Source organism: Papio anubis, chromosome 2 (assembly GCF_008728515.1).
Source record: "Papio anubis isolate 15944 chromosome 2, Panubis1.0, whole genome shotgun sequence".
Taxonomy (NCBI): Eukaryota; Metazoa; Chordata; class Mammalia; order Primates; family Cercopithecidae; genus Papio; species Papio anubis.
This window is the reverse complement of record NC_044977.1, coordinates 126,227,642-126,255,563: the sequence shown is the minus strand read 5'-3', so window position 1 is coordinate 126,255,563 and position 27,922 is coordinate 126,227,642. Positions and strand designations below refer to the sequence as shown.

General features: G+C 34.8%; 1 long non-coding RNA gene across 6 annotated transcripts in view; it reads left to right on the top strand.

Moving 5' to 3' along the window:
* The window catches only part of LOC103882213, a 325,635-nt gene that overhangs the window by 4,665 nt on the left and 293,048 nt on the right, over window positions 1-27,922 (top strand). Inside the window, exon 1 of one of the 6 annotated variants that reach the window (XR_004182238.1) lies at window positions 23,044-23,359. The exons of the other annotated variants lie outside the window; for them this stretch is intronic. This is a non-coding gene — a long non-coding RNA (uncharacterized LOC103882213). Of the gene's footprint in view, window positions 1-23,043; window positions 23,360-27,922 lie in introns of those variants that run through there. 6 annotated transcript variants of the gene reach the window in all.

The following is a 27,922-nucleotide window of genomic DNA, read 5'->3' as shown; positions in this document are numbered from 1 at the left end:
TTCTTTGAATCTCTGTATTATACTAAACATACTGCCAGCCACAAAGCACTTAAGTTTATATATATATTTAAGTAGGGTCTCACTCTGTCACCCAGGCTAGAGTGCAGTGGCACAATCATGGCTCACTGCAACCTCAACCTCCTGGACTCAGGTGATCCTCCCACCTTAGCCTCCAGAGTAGCTGGGACTGCAGGTGCACACCAACATGCCCAGCTAATTTTTGTAATTTTTGTAGAAATAGGGTTTTGCTATGTTGTCCAGACTGGTGTAGAACTCCTGGGCTCAAGCAATCTGCCTGTGTCAGCCTCTCAAAGTGCTGGGATTAGAGGTGTGAGCTCCCTCCTGGATCCTGCCATTTTTTTTTTTTTTTTTGACAATTGAGTAAAGATTAAATTATAATTTTTTTCACACTAATTAAAATAGTAGATATAGTCATATAATAGCAACTTCTAAGGGACAAAATGGAAATCTTTCTAGTGGTTCTATATACCAAGAATGTTATACCTGACACATCACAGCAGAAAGAGAAAGCTCCTTCTCCTTAATTAGCTGTTAGAAATGAAACGTCTTTTTAAAAATATTATTTGAAATGTGGAGATATCTATAAAGACACAAAACTTGCCTTTACTTGGTAGAGCTATTTACGTCTGAAATAGCTATCTTCTAGCATACCTGTGTCTCTAGGGTGTTGTATAACTGCAGGTGGAATATTCCAAAGTTAGAACTACTAAAAGAACAAATCAGAAGAGTTCCTAGCAGTAAGAATTAACCTTAAGGAAGCTTAGACACATTTATATGCTTTAGAGCTGTTCCTGGGGGAAAAAATCATGCATTTTTTATAATGAGCGTATTTATAAGCATACCCCCACCTGCCACCAAGATGTATAAAAATGAGTTAGTAGCTGCAAACTGCTATTTTAGCAAGTGCTAGAGGAAAATAACAAAGGATCTGTGGCTGTATTGTTAACAGGAGTGAAGAAGCTTCTCTTGTGTCTCTGGACCAAAGGCTAACAGAAGAGCTTTTGGTTACTAAGATGTATTCTTTCCTAGTCTCAGGCTCATTAACGATGGAAGTAGGAGGGAGAGCATATAAAGCGGCAGCTGCAGCTGTGGGCACTCAGATCATTTGTCACCTGGCATGAAGTTAGTGTTGGCAGCTCTGGAGCTCCAGCACAGAGCACCAGGGAGCAAATGCCAACTGATTGTTGTTCCTCACCAGCTTGCTGGCTAACTCCTACTCATTCTTCAGATCTCTGCTGAAGTGTTGCTTCATCCAGGTAGCTTTGCCTGACCTCTCTAGAATGCATTTAGCACCTTTCTCTTCACTGTTATGGCCTCATAATCTCACCCTTACCATCACACTTACTGCTTGAAGACCTGCCTGCCCTCCTCACTAGGCTCAAGAAAGGCAAGAGCTGAGTCTTTTCCAACATTGTTCAGTGTCTATCTTGCATACAGTAGGTGTGTAAATATTGATGAGTAGTATCTGTTGCATGACGGCTTTATGACTATGTATAGGCTGTATGGGCTTGGATATCGATAAAGGAGGTATTTGACTGAGTGCCATGTGTGAGCTGAAAGGAAATAAACTCTCAGTCCTCGTGTCCTCATCTACTATCTGTGACAATTGTATACCTGCCTTTTAAAAGTAGTTGTTGTCCTGGATAACAAACCTGAAAATGTACCCTTGAACTTTAAATAAAAGTTATTTAAAATAATAAATAAATGTTTAAAATGTAGTTGTTACAGTTAAATAATATATTTTTTTTTGTAGTAGTGCTATGAGGATTTATTTATGGGCTTTCTGCATATTAACTGAGTTGATCCTCAAAAAGACAATCATCAGGTAGGTACTATTAGCACAATACTTTATGTAAGAAATAGAGGCATGGAAAGTTTAGCTTCCTTGCCCAAGGTCACAGAGAGAAGAATAATAAAAGTGAAAGGCCTTGTAGAGTGACTAGGCTGGAGTAGATATTTGCTAAATGCTGGAATTGGGACTATTGCAATTTTACTTAGAGAAGGCTGATTCTTGTATAAATGGGAAATTACACCAAACAGTTAAGAACAGTTTGTTCTCTGGTTTCAGAGCCTTCTGTTGCAGATATTTTATTTGTAGAATTCCCATGGAAGCCCAATATGGTTAGAGAAAAACTTCTAATGTGTGCAGTCAGAGAGAACCCTTATCTTTATTGAGCATTATATGGTGTGGGGCATGTTAGAATCTAAAGAAACCTTTGTAACAAATATTATGGATTTCAAGATAAAAAAGAAGTAAATGATATCATGACCTGTTTTAATAGTTTGCAGCATTCCTTATTTATTTTGTTTTATTTATAAATTATACTTATTTTGTAATGTTTACTTTTTCTCACTATAAAATGCTTTTTGCTGAAAATACATAATACAAACAGCAAAGAAGGAAGCAAAAATTATCCATAATTATTCAACTAAGAGATAGCTACTATTAACATCTTGGCATTTTTTTTCTATTTTTTGATAGAATTACATGCACATCTGCTTATATATACACATTCATTTGTACACACATTTTAATATGAAATTAGGTTATACATATATTCTATGTCCTGTTTTGTACCCATTATTTTATCATTCTCTTTAAAAATTATAATTGTCAGTACCTGCATAACATTATCATATATGGCTGTATCATAATTTTATTTAGTAGTTTTGCTTCTGTTTAATATTGTCCTAATTTTGAAAATTGGTTTATTCTTTTCAATTTTCACTTATTTGAACAGCTTACTATGGTGCTTTACATGACAGATGTACCTTCTAAATAATCATATTTAGATGATGATGTAACAACTAATAATATTTTCGAAGGGGGTAATGCACTTCTGTTCAGAGATAAACAGGCCCAAAAAAATTTTAAGACAGAATTAATATTTAACGAAATAGCAAGAAATAAATTGAAATGGCAAATGGAAGTGGAATAATGTTTTTTGAGAGACCATGGTATGCTATCACCTATGAAGGTCAGCGTTATAATTACCATTTTACTATGACTGACTGGGGCTCAAAGGCAATGAATGACAAAATCAGGTTGTTTTAGTGGCTCTGCCAGGATTCAAATAAAAGTCTCACTCCTCAACACTTTATTTTCTTCATTCCACCATGCAGTCTACACAGCGTGCTGGCAGTGCTCATAGCTCCACATGACACTTAATTTATCTGAGCCTCAGTTTCCTCATGTGTAAAATAGAAACCGTAATACTCACCGTGTAGGATTTTGTGATGGTTAAGTTGAATAATATATGGAGATTGAGATCCAAAAGAATTTATCCTAGGGCTCAATGTTAGCATCGAGGCTCATAGGTATTTCATAAAGTATATTCTGAAAGTGACAGAATTTGATAATCTCCTCGGAATTGAGGGACTCGCAGAAGGCTCATTAACAACCCAAATTTCCAGACATGAATCTAGATTTAGATCCAGAATCTGAAGTAGGTCACTGACTTTGTTTTTAACAAATTCCTTTGGTAATTTTGGTAATATTTTAAATGGCAACCACAGATATAGGCAACTAGAAAAATGATGCTGAAGGGAGGATGAAAAGTTTAACACGAGACACGAAACTTTGGCAGTCACTGGTTCAAAGTAGATGGAGCTTCCTGTGGCATCGTATGGCTGGAAACTGTGAGGATGTAAAAACAACTCAGGGTTTGAAGACTTCATTTTCTCAGGTAATTTGAAATATGAAACACATTCAAGGCACTTGAAATTAAAAGCAAAAATAATACTAAGTTGACTGAACAGAAATGGCAGGTGACAATGTTTTGCCAAAGTAGGATGTGCTTTAACGTGGGTTGATTATGAAGGTAAATGCACTGGATGTGTGATGCCTGTGGATCCTAATCACGTATATAGTACTTAAACTAAGAAACCTGATCTGAATTTTCTGTTTGACTTTTTTATTTTTAAGGAGGATATCTTAGAATTATTTCTTCCCTTCTCTGTATTTCCATAGAATTTTTTCTAGCCTTTTATATTGAATAGCAGTTGATAAAATTGATTTTTCCTATGACAAAGGGAGCTTGCAGAGAATAAGAGTCCTAATTCATTCAAGAATGATGCTCAAAAGCAACTTTTCAGTGAATTTTTCAGCCCATATTTTAATTATTTTAAATAGTTGACGGGAACATCTTGTAACTTTAAGAAAGTTCTCTATGGGAGACATGCACTATATTATTTAATTAAAATTACACCAAAGATTTTAGAACATTTGCTTTTGTTGTATTGTGGTATTTGATGTGAATTCTTAAAGAGTGTACTAAAGAAAACATCTCTAATATCTGAGACCGATGTTCTCTGAAACTGTGTTTTTGTCAGGAATTAGTAAGCTGCCTGACATTAATATTGTTGAAATTTTAATTGATGGTATTAAATTTCCTAGTGTACCTTCTGCTACAGAAATATTTTGAGTTGTGCCAACTAATTTTCTGGGCCTGTTACTGTCTAATAAACATAGTGGAAACTATATAATTTGACTTGCATTTTCTGGTTAAATCTAACCTTTAAGTCTTCTATAGTTGTATTTTTGTATTGGTCCTTAACACATAAGCTTACAATCTTAGGGGGCTAAAGAGGAGCTTGAAAAGTGATTTTCAGGAAGAAAGGAGAATCTCTACAATTTCAAAGCACTTTCAAAAAAGCCATGTCACAACTTCTCTTGCTAACCTATCCCCGTGTCAGTTACCCACATTGTTGTGAGATTCTTTATGAAACCCTTCCCTGAATACTTCTGCTGCTGTATAAGCCCACGTCTTCACTCTTGATCTTGGTGCAAACAGAAAAGTGCTCCACTGACCTTTTAATACATGTCATTTAGATATTAGGAGATTGTTACAGAAATCTCTCCCTCAATAAATACTGCAGACACATTATGCACCTAGTCCATGCACTTTTGATGAGTTTTTTTTTTTTTTTTTTTTTTTTTTTTTTTTTTTTTTTTTTTTTGAGGCGGAGTCTCGCTCTGCCGCCCAGGCTGGAGTGCAGTGGCCAGATCTCTGCTCACTGCAAGCTCCGCCTCCCGGGTTCACGCCATTCTCCTGCCTCAGCCTCCCGAATAGCTGGGACCACAGGCGCCGCCACCGCGCCCGGCTAGTTTTTTTGTATTTTTTAGTAGAGACAGGGTTTCACCGTGTTAGTCAGGATGGTCTCGATCTCCTGACCTCGTGATCCGCCCATCTCGGCCTCCCAAAGTGCTGGGATTACAGGCTTGAGCCACCGCGCCCGGCCGATGAGTTCTTTCTGCAGGGCAGAGCGCTGTGTACTTCACATGCAGAGAGCTACAAGAGGGGCTTTTGTAGGCTTCCTTGCCTTCTTACTTGTAGTTTTTAAAATCATTTTCCCTGTTTTTGTAATTTATCTAAATTGGCTATTCTTTTTTAATTCTCTGCTTGACTTTTTCCACTGGCCTTTTCACCTTCTACACTTGACCATTCACACTCAGAAACAACGAAAAAAAAAAATGGCAGTTGAATCCTGAAGAAGGATTAAAGGTACACACCTTACAGTATAATTTTGTATGTACATGATTTTATGTATACATTTCAGACACCTACCATCATTGTCCTGTAGGCATGTACTATTCAAGTGCAAAGTTTTGTACCAAATATTAAGCGGATTTATCAATAATGCAAAACAGTAAACCTTGTCCTATATTGAAGAGTAACAATCGTATTACCACCCACTTATTGTGTATTGAATCCTGACCATCCTGATGGCAGGTAATATTGTGAATACACTAGCATTAAATAGAAAGATTGTCTGACTAAATGATCATCATTTTACCTTATTTCTGAGTCATTACTTTTTGTTAAGGACCTCTTCTATCCTTTTAGTTTAGAAATGTAAACTGACGTTTCTTCCTTTAATTTATACTTCAGTAACTTAACCATCATTTTGCACCATCTAATTAGTGAGTTTTCCATGTTTTTTCTCTCATTCTTCTCATTTTGTAAGTCATCTTCTGTTCCGGTATATTTATGGATTTTTAAGGTGGTAAGTTTGCTGGAGTCTCATTGATTGCTACTTTCTATACAGAATCTTTTAGTCAGTGTCACAGGGAGATTATTATATGGGTATCTCATATACAGGAAATTAGATTCACTATAGAGCAGCTATGGTGGATTTCCAATATTAGATGAGATTAAATTAGATTCGCTGTAGACTTTTTCATGAACTGTTTTCAAATCTGAACTCATTTATTCAGCATGAGTACAAATCATTATGATAAATTATTCTGAAATACATTTATAGTTTTGTACATCAATTTGAGAAACTTTTAATATTTACTGTTACATTTTCAAATAAATAATTTTCTGCTTTTCACATATATTTTTAAATTGTTTCAATCTTTCATGTTGAAATGTTTCTGGAAGATAAAAGTGGAGAATCCCTCTAGATTTTGTTTGTCAGTACTGTAATATTGGGCAAGTTACATATGGCTAAACAGATTATATATTGAGTTTATGAGACTTACAGAAAATTCACCCATAAGAAAAGGATGCTGTCTGTCTGATTTGATGATCTACATAACATTGTGAAGAATAATAAAAATCTATATTTGTATAACCATTAGGCTAGAGATCAGAAAATGAAGCTGTGCAAATCAGTGGGCTGTATTTTTAAGTTTCATTTGCCACTGATAAGCATACTGGAGAGCTTGAGAAATTACTCTGCTTAATTTTTCCTAAAACAGTACTTAAGTAGATCAATTACTGATTTGGATTTTATAATAAAAAGAACTGTGAAGGAGAAATTTTTTTGTTTGACAGGTTGGAAATGAAATGTTCCAAACTTGTGTTGTGCAACAGTTTCTTAGGCTCTGGTAAGAAATTAGATTATGTCAAAACTAGTTAATTACAAAGATAAATGTGAAATGGAGGAGACTGATGAAAACAAAATAATTTCAACCAAAGTTCAGGAATTTTTTTTTTTTAATTCAGTGATAACACAGATATCTTAACTGATGTCTGGGCTCCATTTCATTTACTTACTACTCCAAATGTCAGCAATGTATACATTAAGGTTGGTTTTCAGATATTAACTCTAAACCATATTCATCAATTATACTCTTGAAGCCAACATAAAGCCCTTTATAGCAGAAGGGTCTTTATTCCCCCTTTTCTCCAATTTTTATTTTGTTATTATGTGTTTATTTCTATCAATATCCTCCCTTATTTTCATCGTTTTCATATTCCACCCCACACCTGGACTAAGTTAGAGTAAAGAGATCTCTGAGTTAAGAATGCCAGTGAGATCAGAACACTATGAGAATAAGGTGGTGATAGTGGGATAGGGAAAGCAGCTGAAAGAGTTTATTTATATTCGAAAATACATGCATCTGCACCTGCAAGAAGACTTTTGCCATCACAGTCAACTCTTTATTATTTAGAGAACTCTCTGCTTTGTGGAGATTTGGCTGGAACCCCAGATTTGCTTCCCTGGAACACCTAACTTTGTTTTTTTGCTGCCAACAGCATGGTCTCCTTAGGAAGGATTCGGCTTAGACGTGGAGAGGAAGACTGAGTGCCTGTGTGTATGACTGAGTATCAATCAATCCAAATTCCAAAGGCAAATTTAAAAGATTTGGGTGCATTATTTTGTGCACATGCCTCTTTTTCTACCTTATTAAAAATAATTTCAATACTTGTATACTTTTAATATATCCAGTGCAATGCGGTGCATGCTCAAATATGTTTCATGTGGTCTTTCTTAACTTCATACTTAACATTTAAACATCTGTATGTTTAGTGATTTTACCCTGGCCTCTGGCATTAGTCAAATATTTGTTTCCTTTTCTGTGCTGTCATCAAAGGACTATTATATTTTTAATCTTCCCTGAAGAAGTTGTAACACTCCATTAAAAAATGGTAACAAACACAATGTTACTCCCACTCCATCTTCTATGGCAATTCAAAGCTTGAACATATATTCACTGTACAATGGAGGTTTGCCTATAGTTTCTGCATGGGATAATGGGACAATTGCTTTTTTGTTTTAAAAATATAATCCCGGCAACAATGTAAAGGATGAATTCGAAATAAAAATCTTATTGGTAGAAAATGTGGGACCAAACTGCCAGCGGCAGCAGTAATGAAAAGGGGGGTGTGGATTTAGAGATACAAGTAGATAAATACAATTTGGCATTAAAAGGTGAGGGAATGTGAGGATTTAAGGATAACTCTGAGATTTCTAACTCATGTAGTTGGCTACCTAATAGTGGCATTAGTCATAGTAAGTTATAGAAACTAAGCTTTATTGAAGGGATGCTTGGGATTTTAAGGGAGAAGCAGGAGAGTGGAGTGGAGATAATGTGTTTGGAGTTTGTCATGCTGAGTTTGTTACCTGTTGGACTTATATGTAGAGCAGGGTTTGTCAATCTTGGTCATATTGACACGTTGAGATGGATAATTCCTTTTTGGGGGTGAGGAGCTATTTTGTACATTTAGGATTCTTAGCAATGTTTATGGACTCTACTCACCAGATATCAGTAGTACCTCTCTTAGTTGTGCCAACCAAAAAATATCTTCAGATTTTTCCAAGTCTTCCCTGAAACAGGGACAAAATTGCACCCAACTGAGAACCACTGGTATAGAGACAACAAAGAAGATATTGATATTTTGTGTCTAGAATTTAGGAAACAGAGAAGACTTGAAATCAATATTAGACTCATCAGTAGTGACAACCTAACCAATGTGAATATATGAGATTCTGCAGGGGAAGAATGTAGATGATTGTATGTTATCTAATTTTTTATTGAACAGGTCTGGAGACTAAAAATTCCTAAACACATGAGATAGACTGAGTCAGCTCATCTTATTTTTGAATACTTTCAAATGTTATATGTTATTATGGTTGTTATAAACTGTTACATATCAGTCAAATTGCTTATATTGAGCCATAATTAATCTTTCCATAATAATAATTCTTTTGTCCTAATTTTGCTTTTGTGGAACACAAAACATGTCTATCAGGACAAATAAAAATCTTCCTAAATCTCTCCACATATTTTAATATAACTATTAAATTAATTTTTAAAATTCAATATTCTTATGCCCTGACTAAATATCTTTAATATTTTCAACCTTCTTTTATATGTTATATTTTGATACTTCTTGCATCATGAGTACATTCTATTGAACGGCAGCCATTTTATATATTCTTCTTAAGGTATGGAGAAGAGAAATGAACAAACTCAATTTTTGACTTCTAGTTTAGAGGAAAACGAGCCGTCATCTTCTACAGTTTGGTCATAGTATTTTTTGGTCATATTTATTGTTGCGTTAGCTTCTTTGTCAGCCAGATTATGCTATTGTCTCTTATAGCTTGTTGTTTGTATTTTGCATGAACTTTCTGTTAACATTTCATATCATATATTAGTGATTTTTTAAAAAAACTCATTTCACATTTCATATCATATATTGATGATTTTTTAAAAAACCAAAATGTGAAAATTTATATTCATCCTTTTAAAAGTTTACCCTTCTTTGGTTTAGCCAGTCATTTCAACCTGCTTGATCCTTTTGGACTATGATTTCATCGTGCAACATATTTGTTACTTCTACCAGTTTTATGCCATCTACACAGTTATCAATCATATTTATCCAAGTCATTAGTAAAAATGTGAGCAGGTCAGGTTCAGAGATAAAGGGTTTATGCAGTGCTATGGATTTTCTCTTCGGCGCTTTCCCCAGCTCCCTTTTACTTAAAGGTCTTTTTGTTTTCATAGAGTACTATAGAAACAAGACTTACATACATTATTTTTCACCTTTCCCAGATAAAAACCTTCAAATATAATCCTACCACAGGACATGGCAAGGTAAATTATATTTCATTTGTTGGATTCCATTTACAGGAAAAATGATTTTGTTAAGTGATAAAAATAATGTTAAGTGATAAAAGCAGGATACATATTTGAATATAAAATATGACATTGCTGTATGTAGTAGATGTAGATGTATATATAGGTATAGACCTAAATATAGATATTTAGAGAACACCAAAATCTTAAGTTTTAACACCAAAATGATAGTTTTCTTTAAAATGGTAATTATGGTTGATGTCTTTTTGTATCACATTTTGTGGTTTCAAAATGTTATGTAATGGATTTGTCATTTTAAATGCAGAAAATAATAAAATATACTTCTATTACATAATTTTAAATCAACAAAATTTAAAACAGACTCTGCAAATAAACTCATGGATTCCTGATTACCAGTATTTGAGGAAAAGGCCTAACTGAACTTTAGTGACAAGATCAATCTTCCTAAGGAAGCCACAGGTTTTTAATATTTTCTAAATAGAAGGAGAGTTGAAGTTGCATCATATTTTTCCATCATCAACACCCTACCCTGACTGAAAAATCTCTTAAGAGATAACAGATGTGGGTGGATAGGCCAGAAAAAGCTGTCAGATGGAGAAACATACTTGTCTGTTTTTCTCAACAGCATTGTTATAAAGATCAAGTGAGATGGATAAATGTGAAAATTGGTGGATAAAGTAGTTAACAGTACTATTCAAGGGTATCGATGAAAAGGAGTTTAAGTTATAATCACTATTTTGAAAGAGTATTGTGTTTTATTAATATATAATAGAATATTTGACTGGCCAGGCACGGTGGCTCAACACCTGTAATCCTAGCACTTTGGGAGGCCGATGCAAGTGGATCACCTGAGGTCAGGAGTTCGATACCAGCCTTGCCAAGATGGTGAAACCCCACCTCCACTAAAAATACAAAAATTAGCCTGGTGTGGTGGTGGGTGCCTATAATCTGAGCTACAGGCTAGTCCCCCCTCAGGGGGACTGAGGCAGGAGAATCACTTGAACCCAGGAGGTGGAGGTTGCAGTGAGCCTAGGTCGTGCCATTGCACTACAGCCTGGGCGAAAAGAGCAAGACTCCATCTCAAAAACAAAAAAAAGAATGTTTGACTACTTTTCTACAAAAGTCCCTTGAAGTCAAACACCATGTCTTTTAAACTACATAGCTCCCAATGCCTAACACATAACCTTATGCCTATGAGTAAATATCTTTGGAATAAGCAGATAATGAATTACATTGCTGGCAATGTTTTCAAAATAATAGTGACTTTTTATTAACGTAAGAGAAATGGAATAATAAATAGTGTCATAATAAATTAGCAAGTACTAATCCTGTTATCGTGCCAAATTGATATAAAAGATGATCCATCTATATTATTAGTGACTAATAACAACATTTGTATTCTTCCTGTTTCTGTTTCCTAATTTTAGGTACTCTGAGATATCATGCTTGGCCCTATTGTCTCTTTATACTTTTATAATTTTGATTATATCCATGCATCTGGCCTCCAATATCTTCTCCGTGCTCATTACTTAAATAAATAGACTATTTCCAGTTCTTCATGTCTAACTGCTGAACATATTTTCTTGCTGTCTTCATATCTACTCAAATTTAACCTATATAAAACTTAACCTATTCCATTGCCCTTCCCTGATCACCCAAGTCCTGAAATACATATACAACACATGCTACCTTCTTTTCTCTTAAGGGAAACTATGTTTCCCAGTCACTCATACTAGAATCCTTGTTCTTCGTGGTCCACTTTCCCCATCATTTATCTTCATCAATAACAAAAAGTTTTCAAATCTTAATGCTTCCATCTCCAGTGATATCTCTAGAGTCTATATTTGTTATTTAATTCTGAGACAGCATAGTTCAGGCTTTCATAATCATTCATTTAACCATCGCAATTCTCTCTAGTAGCTATCAGATCAGGATAACTCTTGTGTTAGTTTGCCTCAGTTCAAAATTCTTTAATGACTACCACTTTAGCTACTAACTTAAGGTCCTATGAATATCATTTGAGAGGAATATACGTTGGAAAATACTAACTTGATTTTTCAAAATACTCTAAGCTTCAACCTCATAGAGTGTGATTTCATAACTCTGGGGTCCTACCTAAAACAGGTGTTTGACTTTCTTTCCCATGTAATATTCTTTGAGTATTAAACTCACTGAAAGAAGGGAGCAGATGTTCACAAGAGGGAAGTTGGACTGGAATCTCAAACTCTAGGACACAACTAGTGTCATCATGCTAGAATGAGAGACCTACACACACCAGTGTAGAATGAAAACCTAACTTGACTTCAACACCCAGGAAATGTGAGGTAATCCTTTGAATGGTGTGCAATGGCTACAAGTCTTGGCTCAGTTATCTAGGGTCCTATTCAGGATGTTTCTAAGGAGAGCCACTTGTATCTGCCTTACCATTTATTTCACACTTTTACTTCTCTCTTCTGATTTTCATCAAAAATAAATGTGGACTGGGCATGGTGGCTCAAGCCTGTAATTCCAACACTTTGGGAGGCCAAGGAAGGTGGATCACTTGAGGTCAGGAGTTTGAGACCAGCCTGGCAAACATGGTGAAACCCTGTCTCTACTAATAATATTAAAAAAATAGCTGGATATGGTGGTATGTGCTTGTAATGCCAGCTACTTGGGAGGCTGAGGCAAGATAATTGCTTGAACCTGGGAGGCGGAGGTTACAGTGACCCGAGGTCATGCCACTGAACTACAGCCTGGGCGAGAGAGCAAGACTCTGTCTCGAGAAATAAGAAAATATAAATAAATAAATAAATGTGGAATCATGTGAGATGAGATTAGAAATATCTGTGGAATAAGGAAGTCCTGAGTACTATGTAGAAAGAGAGAAAGGATGCTCTTTCTCACAGAAGTGTAGCAAGAACCGCTATCCAGAGACAGCAGTGTGTTGGGTGGTTCCTTAGCAAGAAATATTAAGTTAGTGGCAAGTTGATTAGAGAGGAGGACTTAAGTTGGTATAAATTTGATGAAAAGGAATGCAAAGTTATGAAGATAGCTACAAAATATCAGGATAGCGGAACAATAATTTTGCAATTGATCCAAAGACATTAATTTAATGTTGCTTGTCAGATCTCCCATTTAAAAGGGGAAAAAGAAGTTTCTTAATATGAAAGGTGTTTTTCCATTATTAAGTATGCCCCCAAGAAATACTGGCAAAAGAAATGAAAAGTTGTGGATTTTTGTTTGTTTGTTTTTTAATGATGCCTGCAGACTTTAAAGTAGAATTTAGGGATTAATATTTCAATGCAAATGACTATCTTTAAAAGCCCAAAGTGCTAATACTATTCAATCATTTATCTATACATTTCTAATTTTTTCAAAGTAAGCTAAATCACACATTAAATATAAAAGCATATTTTCTTCTTTAGAAACAATAAGTGGAAAATTACCAAATATTTTAAAAATAATTTTGGAGATGAGAGAGAGATAATGCTAACCATTAGTTTATATTAAATCATTTCAAATGAAAAGATATTTATAATGTTTATCTGAAGCAGATATTCGTGCAGTAGGTGATTTTGAGTATTCCATTTAGAAGTTGTCTTTGCCGGCAGGCACGGTGACTCATGCCTTAATTCCAGCACTTTGGGAGACTGAGGCGGGCTGATCAGCTGAGGTCAGGAGTTTGAGACCAACCTGGCAAAGATGGTAAAACCCCGTCACTACTGAAAATACAAAAATTAGCTGGGTGTGGTTGTGCAACAGTAGTCCCAGCTACTCAAGGGGCTGAGGCAAGAGAATTGCTTGAACCTAGGAGGCAAAGGTTGCGGTGAGCTGAGATCGCACCACTGCACTCCAGCCTGGGAAGCAGAGCGAGAGTCTGCTAAAATAAAATAAAATAAAATAAAATAAATTGTCTTTGGGACTATTCTAGGTTTGTGTTTCATTTAGTGGGAGAATATTGCCTCTACTATATTCTTGCTATCCTGTCTTGATCTTGTCTTTCTAGAGTTGCTCAGAGACTTGAAGTGCTCACCAATATCTGGTATGCAGTTAGTTTTTAAAAAATGATTGTCTTTTTTCTACCCCATTCCTTTAATCCTCATTTTACTTTTCCACTCCTCAAGAACTAATCTCTTCCAAAATGAACGAAGAGTAGTTTAGCAACAAGCCCTACAATGTATAATCTGCACATTTAAAGGCTATGTAGATTTAAATCTACTCCAACTAATAGTCCACTTTTACTTAGAAAATGAACTATCACTCTCTCTCACATCATTTCTTCAATCCATGGTTTGAAACAAACAGGAAACTCCAGCCAGAATGCATAAGGAACAGTTCTTGTAATCTTGAAATCAAGTTCACACCCAAGGAATTCTCTGTGTGCTCTGCATGGGATTAAGGGTTGGAAGGAAGTCTCAGTGACTCATTTGCCTTAGTTGTGTTAAAGTACACTTATGAAATTCACAATTCAAAATTAACCTGAAACAGAGAGGTGATTTCTTCATCACTTATTAATTTTTTTTCACTTTAAATCCCTGAAATGTTGACCGAAAATGCCAGAAGAGAATAAAACTTTTATAGTAGAGAACACATTAACTACCTTATTAGTTGATGAAGGGTTGAACCACAATACAGTGGTAGGCAGTATAAAAAGATGTGTTGTATAGATGCCAGAGAGCCCCTTAGTGAGACTACCAGTCTACCAACACATTGTTGAAAATAATACCAGACAACTTAAACTTCTCTTTTTCTTCCTCCTCCTCTTCCTCATCCCCCTATTTCTTTTCACCCTCCTCCTCCTGTTCCTTCTTCTTCTCTTCTTTCTTTTCTCCTTCTTCTCATTTCCTTCCAATGTTAATTTTGATTAGGCATGAGCAAAACCAGGAATTTTATCATTCATGTGATTATATGAAGATATTTCAAGCAGTATAGTCTAATTTTGTATATAAAGACATACTCCCACATGGGTTCAGTGAATGACAGTTGTGTTCCATTGTTAAATGATTTCTATTTCCTCGTGTTAAGTATTTTTCCTGAAGCCCTGTAATCAGTGAACACCATTCCTTTTTAATGCTTGAGTCTACTGTACTTTAAAAGGTTAAATTAAAAGAAAGAAATTTCTGCAATAACTTCCCACATCCTTTATTCTGCTTGGTATTTCAACTTTAAAAATGAATTACAGCAATGACTTTCTGAGCAACATTGAAAGGATATGAAAAATAGGTTTTGAGCATTTCATTTTTTAAATTTGATTTATTTTTATTCTTTTTGTGCATGTCTTTTGAATGATTTGTTTTACAAAGTCACTACTGCTTTAAATGATATGATAGAGTTTACAGTGTCCTATTTTAACTGGACATCCAGATTTAATAGCGTACACACTGATTGTCAAAATGAGGTCCCTGGACCTCAGGAGTATCACCTGGGAACCTATTTGAAATGAAAATTTTCAGGCTCCACCCCCAGACATACTGAATCTGAACTGCTTGAGGGAGAAGTCCAGCAATCTCCTTTAATAAACCCTCTTGGTGAATCTGATGCAGCTCAAATAGAATGACTAGTTTATTGCATTACACACAGGGAATGGATATAAATTAATATAAAATTATATAAAGAGGGCTTTGATTAAAAATGACATAATTGTTTCTTCTAAATTTCTGTTATTTTAATTTGTTTTAGTCAATTTTCTCTCTGCCCATAATTTCCTTTTGTTTCTCATGTTACTAATAGTATCCTGAATTAGAAATTTTAACAATGAATCCTTTCTCCTGGGTTTTCTTTTGTTCTCTTCCTGAACTTGCATTGTTTTCCAAAGTGATAAATTTGGGTTTGAATCTCTGTGATGCCACTAATTATGTGACTTGTGAAGTGGCTTCATCTTTCTGAGTCTTACTCAGCTAACGTGGGAAAGTACCTCATTGATGTTTAAAATTCAGAGCAGTACAGAGAGCTAGAAGATCATAAGTTGTTTTGATTTTAAAACTTTTCTGGTTGTACAATAGTTCTATGGAACAAAAGAAATTGCACTGTAGACAGCATTAAATTTCACCTATAGTTTTAAGTTAACTTTCCTAGATTGGGAACAAAATTAACATCTTGTTGAGAGACTTTCTGAAATGATAAAACAAGTGGGATAAATTCTCAAAAGACTACTACTGACAAAACATAATCTTTAGCTGATGAAAATGGTGGAAAAACAAATAATAATTCTAATTTAGAAAATTAACATATATGAAGGATATATATTTTTATCTCCTTTTCTTTACCAATATCTTCCTTCTGTCTTTAAACACAGATATGTGTCCTCTGCTTTATAAGTTTTTAACGTGGCTTTCTATTCCATTCTATTAAGTCTTTCTATCCCATTGCTTTATGTTCAGATGAATTGTTGCTTTCTTTCATTTTTCCTTTGTTTCGTTTCACAAATTATCATTTCTATCCCTTTTCTTTACTGACCACTGCTCTCCTGAGAGGGCAGCACCCTGAATAGGCAAGACTGACTTTCTTCATATATCACTTACCCTTAATGGTGCATTGGATTATAAACTGTCAGTGCGATAAGGGACTATAGAGACCATTTAGTTGAAGGCTTTATTTTACAAGTGAGGAACCCGAAGCCCATAGAAGCTATGCGATCTAATCAAGGCCACTTAATAAGTGGTAGATATAAAGTCAGAACTCCTGTGCCCTGGTTTCTAATTCAGCGAAATGTATGATTAAGTTATAACTTTGTACTTCTAAAGGTAGAGCTAAAGCAGGGTATCTTCCCTACATATGAATGGGGTTTCACTAATTACAGTAAAAAGTAACAGTTGCATACGTATTGTGTGACATGTGCTTACTGAATGCTAAGCGTCTTGCATGGACAACCTCATGTAACTCTTACAGAAATTCTGTGAGGTCAGAGATGTTATTATCTCCTATATATTTCTATTTTACATTTGGAGAAATTGAAGTAGATAATAAATAACTTGCCTTATGTCACACAGAGTCATAGACTCACAGAGACCACAGAAACAACAAAAAGATGAAAAACGTTCAGTATCCTCTTAAAGATTGCCATGGGTTGACAGGACATTGAGTCCTTATTTATCTGGTTGGGGATGGCAAGTAATTGGAGTCAAGAAAACAGCATTATCCTGATTAAATCTCATCAAGTACATCAGTCTAGGCAAGGATAAGTTGTATCTTTTGTGTCCTCATGGACGTTTCTGCTCTCCCATATAGCCTTATTATCTTAATTTTAATTTTTTTGGGGGTTATATCAACCATAAGTTGGCTATTTATTATCTGACAGTTTCTTGGGTTTAGGAGTTCAGTTGTGACTTAATTGGGTTCCCTGCTCAGGGTCTCTCAAGGCTTCAGTCAAAAGATGTCAGCTGGGCTGCATTCTCATCTGGAGGCGCAACTGACAACAAATCCTCCTCTAACAAATAATTCTGTTAGAGGAATTTATTTTCTTGCCACAGTAGGTATGAGGTCCTTCAGCTTCTTGCTGGCTGTCAACTTGAGGCTACTCTCACCTCCTAGCCATATGGGCCTCCCAACATGATCTATTGATTCTTCTTGGCCAGCAAGGCTTTCAAGTTTCTAGAAAAAGCTTACTGGTAAGACAAAATGTTTATTTTTATTTTTTATGGTATATTGTCGATTTATAATGGTATATATTTATGGGATATAAAGTGATATTATAATTTATGAATGCAAAGCACAGTAATTTAACCAAGCTAGTTCACATATCCATAATCTCAAATATTTAATATTTTTGTCATAACATTTAAAATTCATACTGTCAACATTTTTGAAAAGTGGAATACTTTGTTATTAACTATATCCTCATGCAGTGCAATAGATCTAAATAGAAGCATATTCCTTCCACCTGAGATTTTGTACACTTTGATCATCATCTCCCTATTACTGCCTGCCCCAGTCACTGTAACACCATTCTATTCTCAGGTTTTATGAGTTTGTTTTTGATTCTACATATAAATGAGAACTTGCAGTATTTGTCTTTCTGTCCTGGCTTGTTTTACTTAGCATAATGTTCTCCAATTCCATCATGTTGTTGCAAGAATTTCCTTCTTGTGTTGATAGAATTTCCTTCTTTTTAAAGGCTGAATGGTATTACACTGTGAATATATACCATATTTTCTTTATCCATCTGTTGATGGACACTTAGGTTGATTGCATAAGTTGACTATTATGAAAAGTTTTGCAATAAACTGGGAATGCAAACACCTCTTTCACAAAATAATTTTAAATCTTTTGATTCAATATCAAGAAATGGGATTGCTGGATGATATGGTGATTCTAGTTTTAATTTTTGATGAATCCCCATTCAGTTTTCTATAATGGCTATACAAATTTGCATTCCCACCAAAAATCTGTAACAATTCTCTTTTCTCAACATCCTTGCCAACACTTGCTATCTTCTGTCTTTTTTTGATAATAGCTGCTCTGACAGGTGTGAGATGGTATCTTATTTTGGTTTTAGTTTGCATTTGCCTAATGATCATCAATGTTGAGCATTTTAAAATATATCTGTTGTCCGTTTTTATCTCTTCTTTTGAGAAATGTCTATTGAGATTCTTTGCCCATTTTTGGTATTTTTCTTTGCTTTGTTTTCTTGCTATTGAGTTGTTTGAACTTCTTACATATTTTGGATATTAACTTCTTATTCAATGGATCCCAACTATTTTCTCCCAACATGTAGGTTGTCTGTGTACACAGTTAATTGCTTCCTTTGCTCTGTAGCTTCTTGTTTTGAAGTGATTCCATTTGTCCATTTTTGCTTTCTTGCCTGTGATTTTGGGTCCAAATACAAAGAATTATTGTGTAGACCAAAGTTATGGAGCTTTTTGTTCCATGTTTTCTTCTATTACTATTACTGTGTCTGTCCTTAAAATCAGAAATTTAATTCTTTAATCCATTATGAGTTGATTTTGTTTTAATGTGGTGTAAGATAAAGGTCCAATGTTATTGTTCTGTATGTGGATACTAATTTTCCCAACATTATTTATGTAAGAGACTATCCATTTCCTATAAACAAATACAGTAAAACTGCATGATATGAAATCAACAAACAAAAAATAGTAGCATTTCTGTACACTAACAACAAACTATCTGAAAAAAAAATTAGGAAAACAATCCATTTGTAATAGCAACCAAAATACTTAGGAATAACTTTAAGCAAGAAAGTGAAATATCTGAAAACTGGAAACTATGAAACATTTTTACAAAGTTGAAGTGGACACAAATAAATGGAAAGATATTCTATGTTCATGGATTAGAAAAATTAATATTGTTAAAATATATATACTACCCAAAGTGCTCTACAGATTCAATGCAATCTCTATCAAAATTCCAGTGACAATTTTCACAGAATTGTACATTGGAACCCAGAATAGCCAAGTCAATCATGAGCAAAAAGAGCAAAGGAGAAGGTATCACAGTTCCTGATTTCAAAAATTTGAACGCAGACTACCCAAGTCAATCATGAGAGCAAAGAACAAATCTGAAGGTATCACACTACCCGATTTCAAATTATACACAGCTATAGCACAGAATGTAAAACTACAGTAATTAAAATATCATGTACATGGGCCAATGGGACAGAATAGAGAGCCCAGAAATGAACCTGTGCATGTATGGCCAATTGATTTTTGACAAAGGTGCCAAGACTTTGCACTGACTTATTATGTTAAGAGTACATAATTCATATCACTTTTATAGTGTGTGTCATTTTTCTATTTAAAATAATATTGAGTATCGCTGTACATAAGAATCTATTATACAATGGGTAACAAAACAGAGAGTCACCATAACACTAAGAACAAGGGTAATAATCTAACCCCTATTATTCTTCAAAGAAACCTGTATTATCTCCCCCATACCACTAGATTTTTACATTCCTTATAATCTAGTGCCACTACTTCAATTTACATCCCCATATTCCCTACCCATTACTTTTCAGAATAATCTTTTTACATTACATTTTGGAAAGTCATCCCAGTATAGCAAAACATAATCATTTCAACTTTTGTTTAATTAATTTATTGAGTCATTAATTTTACAGCCATTGAACGTCTACTACAGATGAGAGGCTTAGCTGAACTAAGGAAATAAACTGAAGACAGTTGTCTTTAGTTTTATCACAGGCTAAAAAAAAAAGGATAGAAGCCTAGATATGATTACTTATTATTCTTATCATTGGTGTTATTAAATAGTATTATTGACCACCTGATTATACTTTAGGCATATATATTGTAATTGTATAATAATATTTTATGTTATTCTGTGGTTTGTTATGTACCAAGCACTGTGTTTTTCCTATATTAGTTCACCAAGTCCTATGAGATAGGTGTTACTAGTTCCATTTTAAGAGAAAGCTGAGGCTCATGCAGGTAAACAATTTGTCTAAGGGCTGCCTAGCAGGTAAGTTTTAGAGATAGAATCAACAACAGCAGTCCAGTACTAAAACCCATACATATTCTGTTTCATTATGATCCTTCTCTGGTATTACTGAGCCAAAGCTCAGATATCAATTAGTTCTTTTCAGAGGATTTGAAGATGATTTCACGGTGGAGGTCGTATGTTAACAAGGTCTGAAGGAGGCCATATGTAACAAGGTCTGGAAGTAAGGCCATGTATTTCAACCCAAGACAAACATAAAGCTATGAAATAGCATGGTGTGACAGCTCATTGTTGAGTAACTATATATACATGTTGTGTAGTCTGTGCCATGTAAAGATTTTGGGCCCTACTCTGCTGTAGCCAGTGGAACTAGAACAATGCACTTGGAGTTCACAAACATAGGTACAAAAAGGAGCTATTCTTCACATAACTTGAAATCATTCCTGTGCATATATTGCTTTATGCTGGAACCATAGGTTTCTGGAGAACAAGATCTATACCTTTTATTTGTTTCATAAAGTTTAATATCACACAGTAAAGACTTCTTAAATAAATGAATAAGCTGGACAAGGGAACTAGGAAGTTGTTTGATCTACCTGTACACTGAATAACAAAATAATATTACTACTAATCATAACTTTAAATTGCTAGTATGACTTCTGAAACTGATGATTCACTTCTTTGAAACGTGCTGGTGAGGCCCGTAGTGGAGATTTGATCATGTCGGCTTTCTGTTCCTGTCATAGACATAGACATTGGCCTAGACAATTTCTGTGCTTTTGAGAAGGACCCTGTGAGAGTATATGAATCAGATGCTGCAAATTCATCATTGCCAGTCTTAAAAGAAACTTAAAGTGCATGCTCTCCTGGCAGTGAGACAGAAAATGTCAATTTTGCATTGGAAAATCAGCAAAATTTTTATAGTTGACCTCCCTAATCATGTTACATATAAATCCAAATTGTGTTGCAAATTTATCATATTTTTCTCGGCATACGTTATAAAAAGTTTAACTTCAAAAATAAATACCAGAGCATATCATTAAGGAGCTTTATTTTAAATCATCTTTCTGCTAGAAATAGGGCTGGTCTTCTACTTCTCACCTCAGAACACTACGACTAATTCAGGGACCCGTTATTTCCTATACAGTTATTTAAATAGAATATGAGAAACTTTAAATCAATGTGATCTCTCAGTTGTTTAGAAAGCAAAATAAAAAACCCAAACCAAAATACTAATCTTATGTCTCACATATCAAGGAAAGATTATAAATAAACACTGATATGTCACAAAAGCTTTGTAATAATATTAAAATTGAAGGGTAGAGAATCATATTAATTTTCAAAAAGTTGCTGAGTGTAAAATTCAATCTTTTAAAATATTTTTCATTGTAATATATCTATGAAATAATATTTTAATAAGTACATTTTACTCCTCATAATGATTTATAATGCTCATTTTACAAAGTAGATATTTAACAAAGTCCATTAGCTTTTTAAAACCTATTATTGCAGATATATAATTGTATAGAAGTAGCATGCATGCAAAATATTTCAAAGATTTTAATAAATTTACTTTAGCTCTCTGACAATAAAAAGGTTAGGAAGATAACAAAACTGTTTGCAAAAATGTATAAACAATATTGAGTGATTTGGAATTGCTGTTAGTATAATAAAATCAAATATATGTAGCCAAAATCCAGAGAGGGAAAGATAATGCTCAACAGGAAAAACAGATTTAATCATATCAATCATGTTAAAAGCTAGTTTAAAACAGTAATTTGAATTAGTGCAGATTTTTAAAACTTTTATTAGCTACTACAGTCTTGTGGCATTTTTATTGAGCTTGTATTATTCTTATGCTGTAAGACCAGGACATATGGAAATCTCAGAGCTTTTACCAGTAACTAAATATTTGATTGAACTCTTTCCTCTTCCTTTCTTGCTTCACTTTATCTTGAGGCACAAAGAAAAAAAAAAAAAGGTCACCAGGAAAGAGAGAAATGCTACATTGCAAAATGAATTGTGAGAATATCATGACCAAAAACTTGTGACTGACTCACAAAGAAAATAAAGAAGAGACAGGACAGTAATATAAAGAGAAAACATTTTTAAAGGATTATTTTTGAGAGAGCTGTACTATGAATTCCATCTTCTCATTGAGTTACAAAGAGAACAATGTCTGCCTAAACTCAAGCCTAATAAGAAGGATTTCAATGAGATTACTTTGAGAGCTTGATGTGTGTCCTTCGTAATTGAGAGGCTTAACAGGCTGGTGGTGCTTAAGTCAGGACCAACAAAGATAAAAGGACTAGTGTCAACAGAGTGAACAAATTTTTCTGCAAAGAACTTACACTCATTTTTCATGAGTCAAATGTGCTATAATATTGCACATTGCATTCTCCAGGAAGCAGATACTGGAACAGTGATTAGCTACCTTGCAAAAATATATTAGTGAGTACTCTTGGGATCAACAGCTGCGTAAGGGAGAGTTGAGAAAGAAGTTGAGTTGGGAAGTTGAATGGCTCTTCAGCATTTACATGACTTGGGACAAGGGGGCAAGTCTGTTATGTCCCCATGTTCTTTATTTCTTTATTTGTTTATTTTTGGAGATGGAGTCTTGTTCTGTCACCCAGGCTGGAGTGCAGTGGTGAGATCTCAGCTCACTGCAACCTCCGCCTCCCGGGTTCAAGCAATTCTTCTGCCTTAACCTCCTGAGTGTCTGGGATTACAGGCACACACCGCCACACCCAGTTAATTTTTCTTTATTTTAGTAGAGACAGGGTTTCACTGTGTTGCCCAGGCTGGTCTCGAACTCCTGAGGTCAGGCAATCCACCGCCCTGGGCCTCTCAAAGTGCTGGGATTACAGGCGTGAGCCACTGTGCCTGGCCAAATTTCCCCATGTTAATCAGTCTTAGGACACTGCTTAGTCATGGAAGGAAATAATCCGAAACAGTTGATAGCTAAGAGTGGCCCACCCACTATGTGGCTAATTAAGTCCTTCTTCCTGAAGAGAAGTACGGACCGTTAACTGCAACAACAATCCCAAATTCTGAGTTCTATATGAGGAACCCACAGATGGAATGTCAGACTGTGGTCTTCTGCCTCCTAAGGTAAGGGCACACTAGGAGTGAGTCCGATGAAGTATATTATTGTGGCGTAAGCCAAGACTGTATTTGAAGTGATCAGGTAAAGAAAGAACACTGTCAGAGCCAAGAGAATTATATCACGAGACCTAAAGGGAGATTCTCTTTAGCTGTCCAGTAGAAAAGATATTGTGAATTACACATGTAATTCAAAATTTTGTAAGCCACACTTTTATAAAGTAAAAAAGTAAAATTAATTTAACAATTTAAATTATTTATATTTTATAACTTAAAGTACAATTTAAGAAACTATATATTTCTATTTCAACATTGTAGTCAAAACTAAAAAATATTTGTTGAGATATTTTGCAGTATTGTGTCATACTAAGCCTTTGAAATCAGTGTGTACTTTACTCTTACAATAATCACATTTCAAGTGTATAGTAGCCTCACGTGTCTGTAGATTGAGCAGTGAAGCTCTAGAGAACCAACAAAAATATCTCCAGAGAGAAGTCAGCTTTAAATACTTGCCAGACCTAGAAATTTCCAATCCATTACATGATAGTGGCAATCAAATCTGAATTTTTTACATCTCTTACCTCTCACCAAACCTACCCTTGAAAATGTCAAAAACAGCAGCTGTTGAGTCAGAAAGAAAGAAGCTGACTATGCCTGCCTCCCCATGAGAAATCAGTTCAAACTATTTGAGAGATGGAATTACATTTCCCTAAGTGAAAAAAAAAAAAAAAAATTCAATGTTTGAAGTAAATTGAATATTTAGAACATTGTAAATTGAAACCATAAATATACACTAAAGAGACTACTTTTTTTTCAACAGTTTTATTGAATATAATTGACATCTAATCGGCTGCACATAAAGTGTACAATGTGTTAAGTTTGACATACACATACACTCATAAAACTATCACTACAATCTAGGTAATGAACATATTCATGTCTCCAAAAAGTTTTTCATGCCTCTTCTTAATCCATACCTCCTGCTTCTCCCTCCCTCCTAGCTCCCAGGCAACCACTGTTCTTTTGGTCACTTATAATAGTTTGCTTTTTGTAGAACTTTACATAAATGGTATAATAAAGTATAATATCTTGTTTGTCTAGTGTCTTTCACACAGCGTAATTACTTTGAGATTTATTCATGTTGTTGCATGTATCTGCACTTTATTTATTTTTATTGGTGAGTAATATTCCCTTGTATAGATATACTAAAATTTTCTTCCACATAACTGGCATTTTATAAAAAATAAAAAAAGAAGAGATAAACCAAACTTTGTTTGTATATTCACCTGCTTTGAATATTTGGATTGTTTCCATTTGGCGGCTATTACAAATAAAGCTGTTCTGAATATTTGTGTACAAGTCACTACATGAACATATATGCTAATTCTCAGGCAAATATCTAAGAGCAGAATTGTTGGATCATATTATAGGTAAGTCCATGGTTAATATTTAATTAAATTGCCAAATTGTTTTCTAAATTAATTGTACCATTTTACATTCCCACCAGCAATTTGTGAGAATTCTAGTTGTTCTACCTCCTTCAGAACACTTGATATTGTCAGTCATTTAAATTTTATATTTTCCATTATGTATGCAGTATATAATGGTTTTAATATGCATTTCCTTGATTACAAATGTTGTTGAATATTTTTTTTCAGAAGCCTAATTTATATCCATAGATTGTTCTATGTCAGTGTTTTCTCATGATCTTATTTGCTATTTGTATACCTTCTAGATGAAGTGCAAGTTCAAATCTTTTGACTATTTTAAAACATTGGGTTTATTTTCTTATTTTTGAGTTTCGAAAGTATTTTATGTGCTCTGGACACAAGTCCTTTATCAGATATATGATTTACAAATATTATCTTCTTGTCTGTGGCTTGTATTTCCCTTCTGCTGTTTATGAAGAGCAGAAGTTTTTTATTTTGATAAAATTCAAATTATTGGCCGGGTGCGGTGGCTCGCGCCTGTAATCCCAGCACTTTGGGAGGCCGAGGAGGGTAGATCACTTGAGGTGAGGAGTTCAAGACCAGCCTGGCCAAAATGGTGAAACCCCGTCTCTACTAAAATACAAAAATTAGCTTGGTGTGGTGGCCTGCGCCTGTAATCCCAGCTACTTGGGAGGCTGAGACGGGAGAATTGCTTGAATCCTTGAGGCAGAGGTTGCAGTGAGCCAAGATCGTTCTACTGCACTCCAGCCTGGGTGACAGGGCAAGACGCTATCTCAAAAAATAAAAATAAATTTTAAAAAGTCAATTTATCAATATGTTATTTCATTAATCCTAAGCTTGGAAATGTATATAAGAAATCTTTACCTAACTCAAAGTCACAAGGATTTTTTTTTTTTCTTCTAATTTTTCTTCTAGGATTTTTTTTTTCTTTTTTTTTGACAGTGTATTGCTCTGTTGCCCAGGCTGGAGTGCAATGATACCCTCTCAGCTCACTGCAACCTCTGTCTCCAGGGTTCCAGCAAATATCCTGCCTCAGCCATCCAGCTAGCTTGGATTACAGGTTCACGGCACCACACCTGGCTCATTTTTTGTATTTTTAGTGGAGACGGGGTTTCACCATATTGGCCAGGCTGGTCTTGAATACCTGACCTCAAATGATCCACCCACCTCGGCACCCCAAAGTCCGGGGATTACAGGCATGAGCCACCGTGTCCAGCCTCTTCTAGGATTTTTATAGTTTTTGTTTATGTCATTTAAGTCACGATCTATTTTGAGTTAATAATTCCATGTAGTGAAAATCTTAAAAAATTTAACCCTTTCTTGAAAATATCACCGTCTTTAATTGCGTAATTCCAAATATCTCAAAAGGCATTGTTTTATGTATTTTGCCCAGTTGTTTCAAATTGACTTACTATTACTTAAGAGTGAGCTGTAAAGCTTTAGAACCTGCAGGAGTTTTTATTCAGAAATATCAATATGTGCCCCAATTCTTCCATTTTACATGTAGAAGTTTCATAACCTTCAATATCAGAACACTTAGTTTTTAGACAATTTTAAAAGAAGTTGATTATTTTAGGTATTGACTAATTAACCTATAAAAATGAGGAGATGATTTCCCATCACCATTCTCATAAGGAATGGATTCTTAAGAATGGCCTTTCAAATTTCTTTTTGTATATTTAGGGAATTCTAGCCAATTATGACAATATTGGGGGATGCAAAGGAAAGCTGAAACTAGAAACATGTTTTAAATATATTTCAATACAATGAAAACTGGCATTTACTTTTTTTCTGAAAATGCATAGTGTTAAAGAAAATGCATATTCTAATTTCAAATTATATTGTCAAATTTTAATATGTCATAAGACTACCTATTATTTGCTGACTTTCTCCTTCCAAGACATTTTTTTTTCTTTTCTCGAGGCTTTTCAATTTGTTGACTTCTCCCAAATTTCAAATCACAAATTTGCATCAATTTCTAAAAGGCTGTGTGACAATCATCTAGAAATTTATTTTGTCTGTCAATCACAAGATTAACTTACTTTTATTTATTCAATTCATTGATCAATCATTTTAAAATTTAAAAAACTAAGACATATCTGATCCAGCTTGTTCACAGACTTGAGGTGAATTCTATGGGCATACATCAGAGCTGGACAGTGATATCAAGTGATGGTACACATTATTGTATTTAAAATTGTTTATCCTTTTTCCATGTAAGTCTCTGAAAAGTTTCCAGACAAGCTGGAGGTCATTTTAGTGGACCTACATATTGGATTGAAAAAAAAAATTTCTGAGTTGGAACGTAGTGTGCTAAGTTTTATGCAAGTCCTGGTTCACTTTTATCATTTTTCTCATTCAAAAATATTTTAAAAGTCCTTTAAGTAAAAATGGGAGTGTTTATCTTTTACTCATTCCAGAGGATTTTCCCAAATCTATCAGTGTTTTAATAAGCGCCAAAAAATAAATTTTTAGAAAAAGGAAGAGATGTCAAGAGTTGAGGAACCCCACTGCAACATACTAAAGGACAGAATTAATGTGTCTTTGCCAAAAAGGTCAGAAAAGAAATGCCAATAGCAATATTTTATAAGTGATTTCACCAATCAAAACTATAAAGGACATAAGAAAACTGAGCCACCAGTAGGTCTTTTTTTTTTTTTTTTTTTTTTGAGACAGAGTCTTGCTCTGTCGCCCAGGCTGGAGTGCAGTGGCCGGATCTCAGCTCACTGCAAGCTCCGCCTCCCGGGTTTACGCCATTCTCCGGCCTCAGCCTCCCGAGTAGCTGGGACTACAGGCACCCGCCACCTCGCCCGGCTAGTTTTTTGTACTTTTTTTTTAGTAGAGACGGGGTTTCACCGTGTTAGCCAGGATGGTCTCGATCTCCTGACCTCGTGATCCGCCCGTCTCGGCCTCCCAAAGTGCTGGGATTACAGGCTTGAGCCACCGCGCCCGGCCTCCAGTAGGTCTTCAAAGCAGTTTTTTACTCCTTGTCTCTTAAAATTTTAGACTTAAGGAATCATACCAGTTTGTAACATCTGAGGCAATATGATCATTACAAATTTGACCAGTATTTAACAATTGCCTTCATAAATCGAATTGAGTGTGTCTATGCCCTCATGTC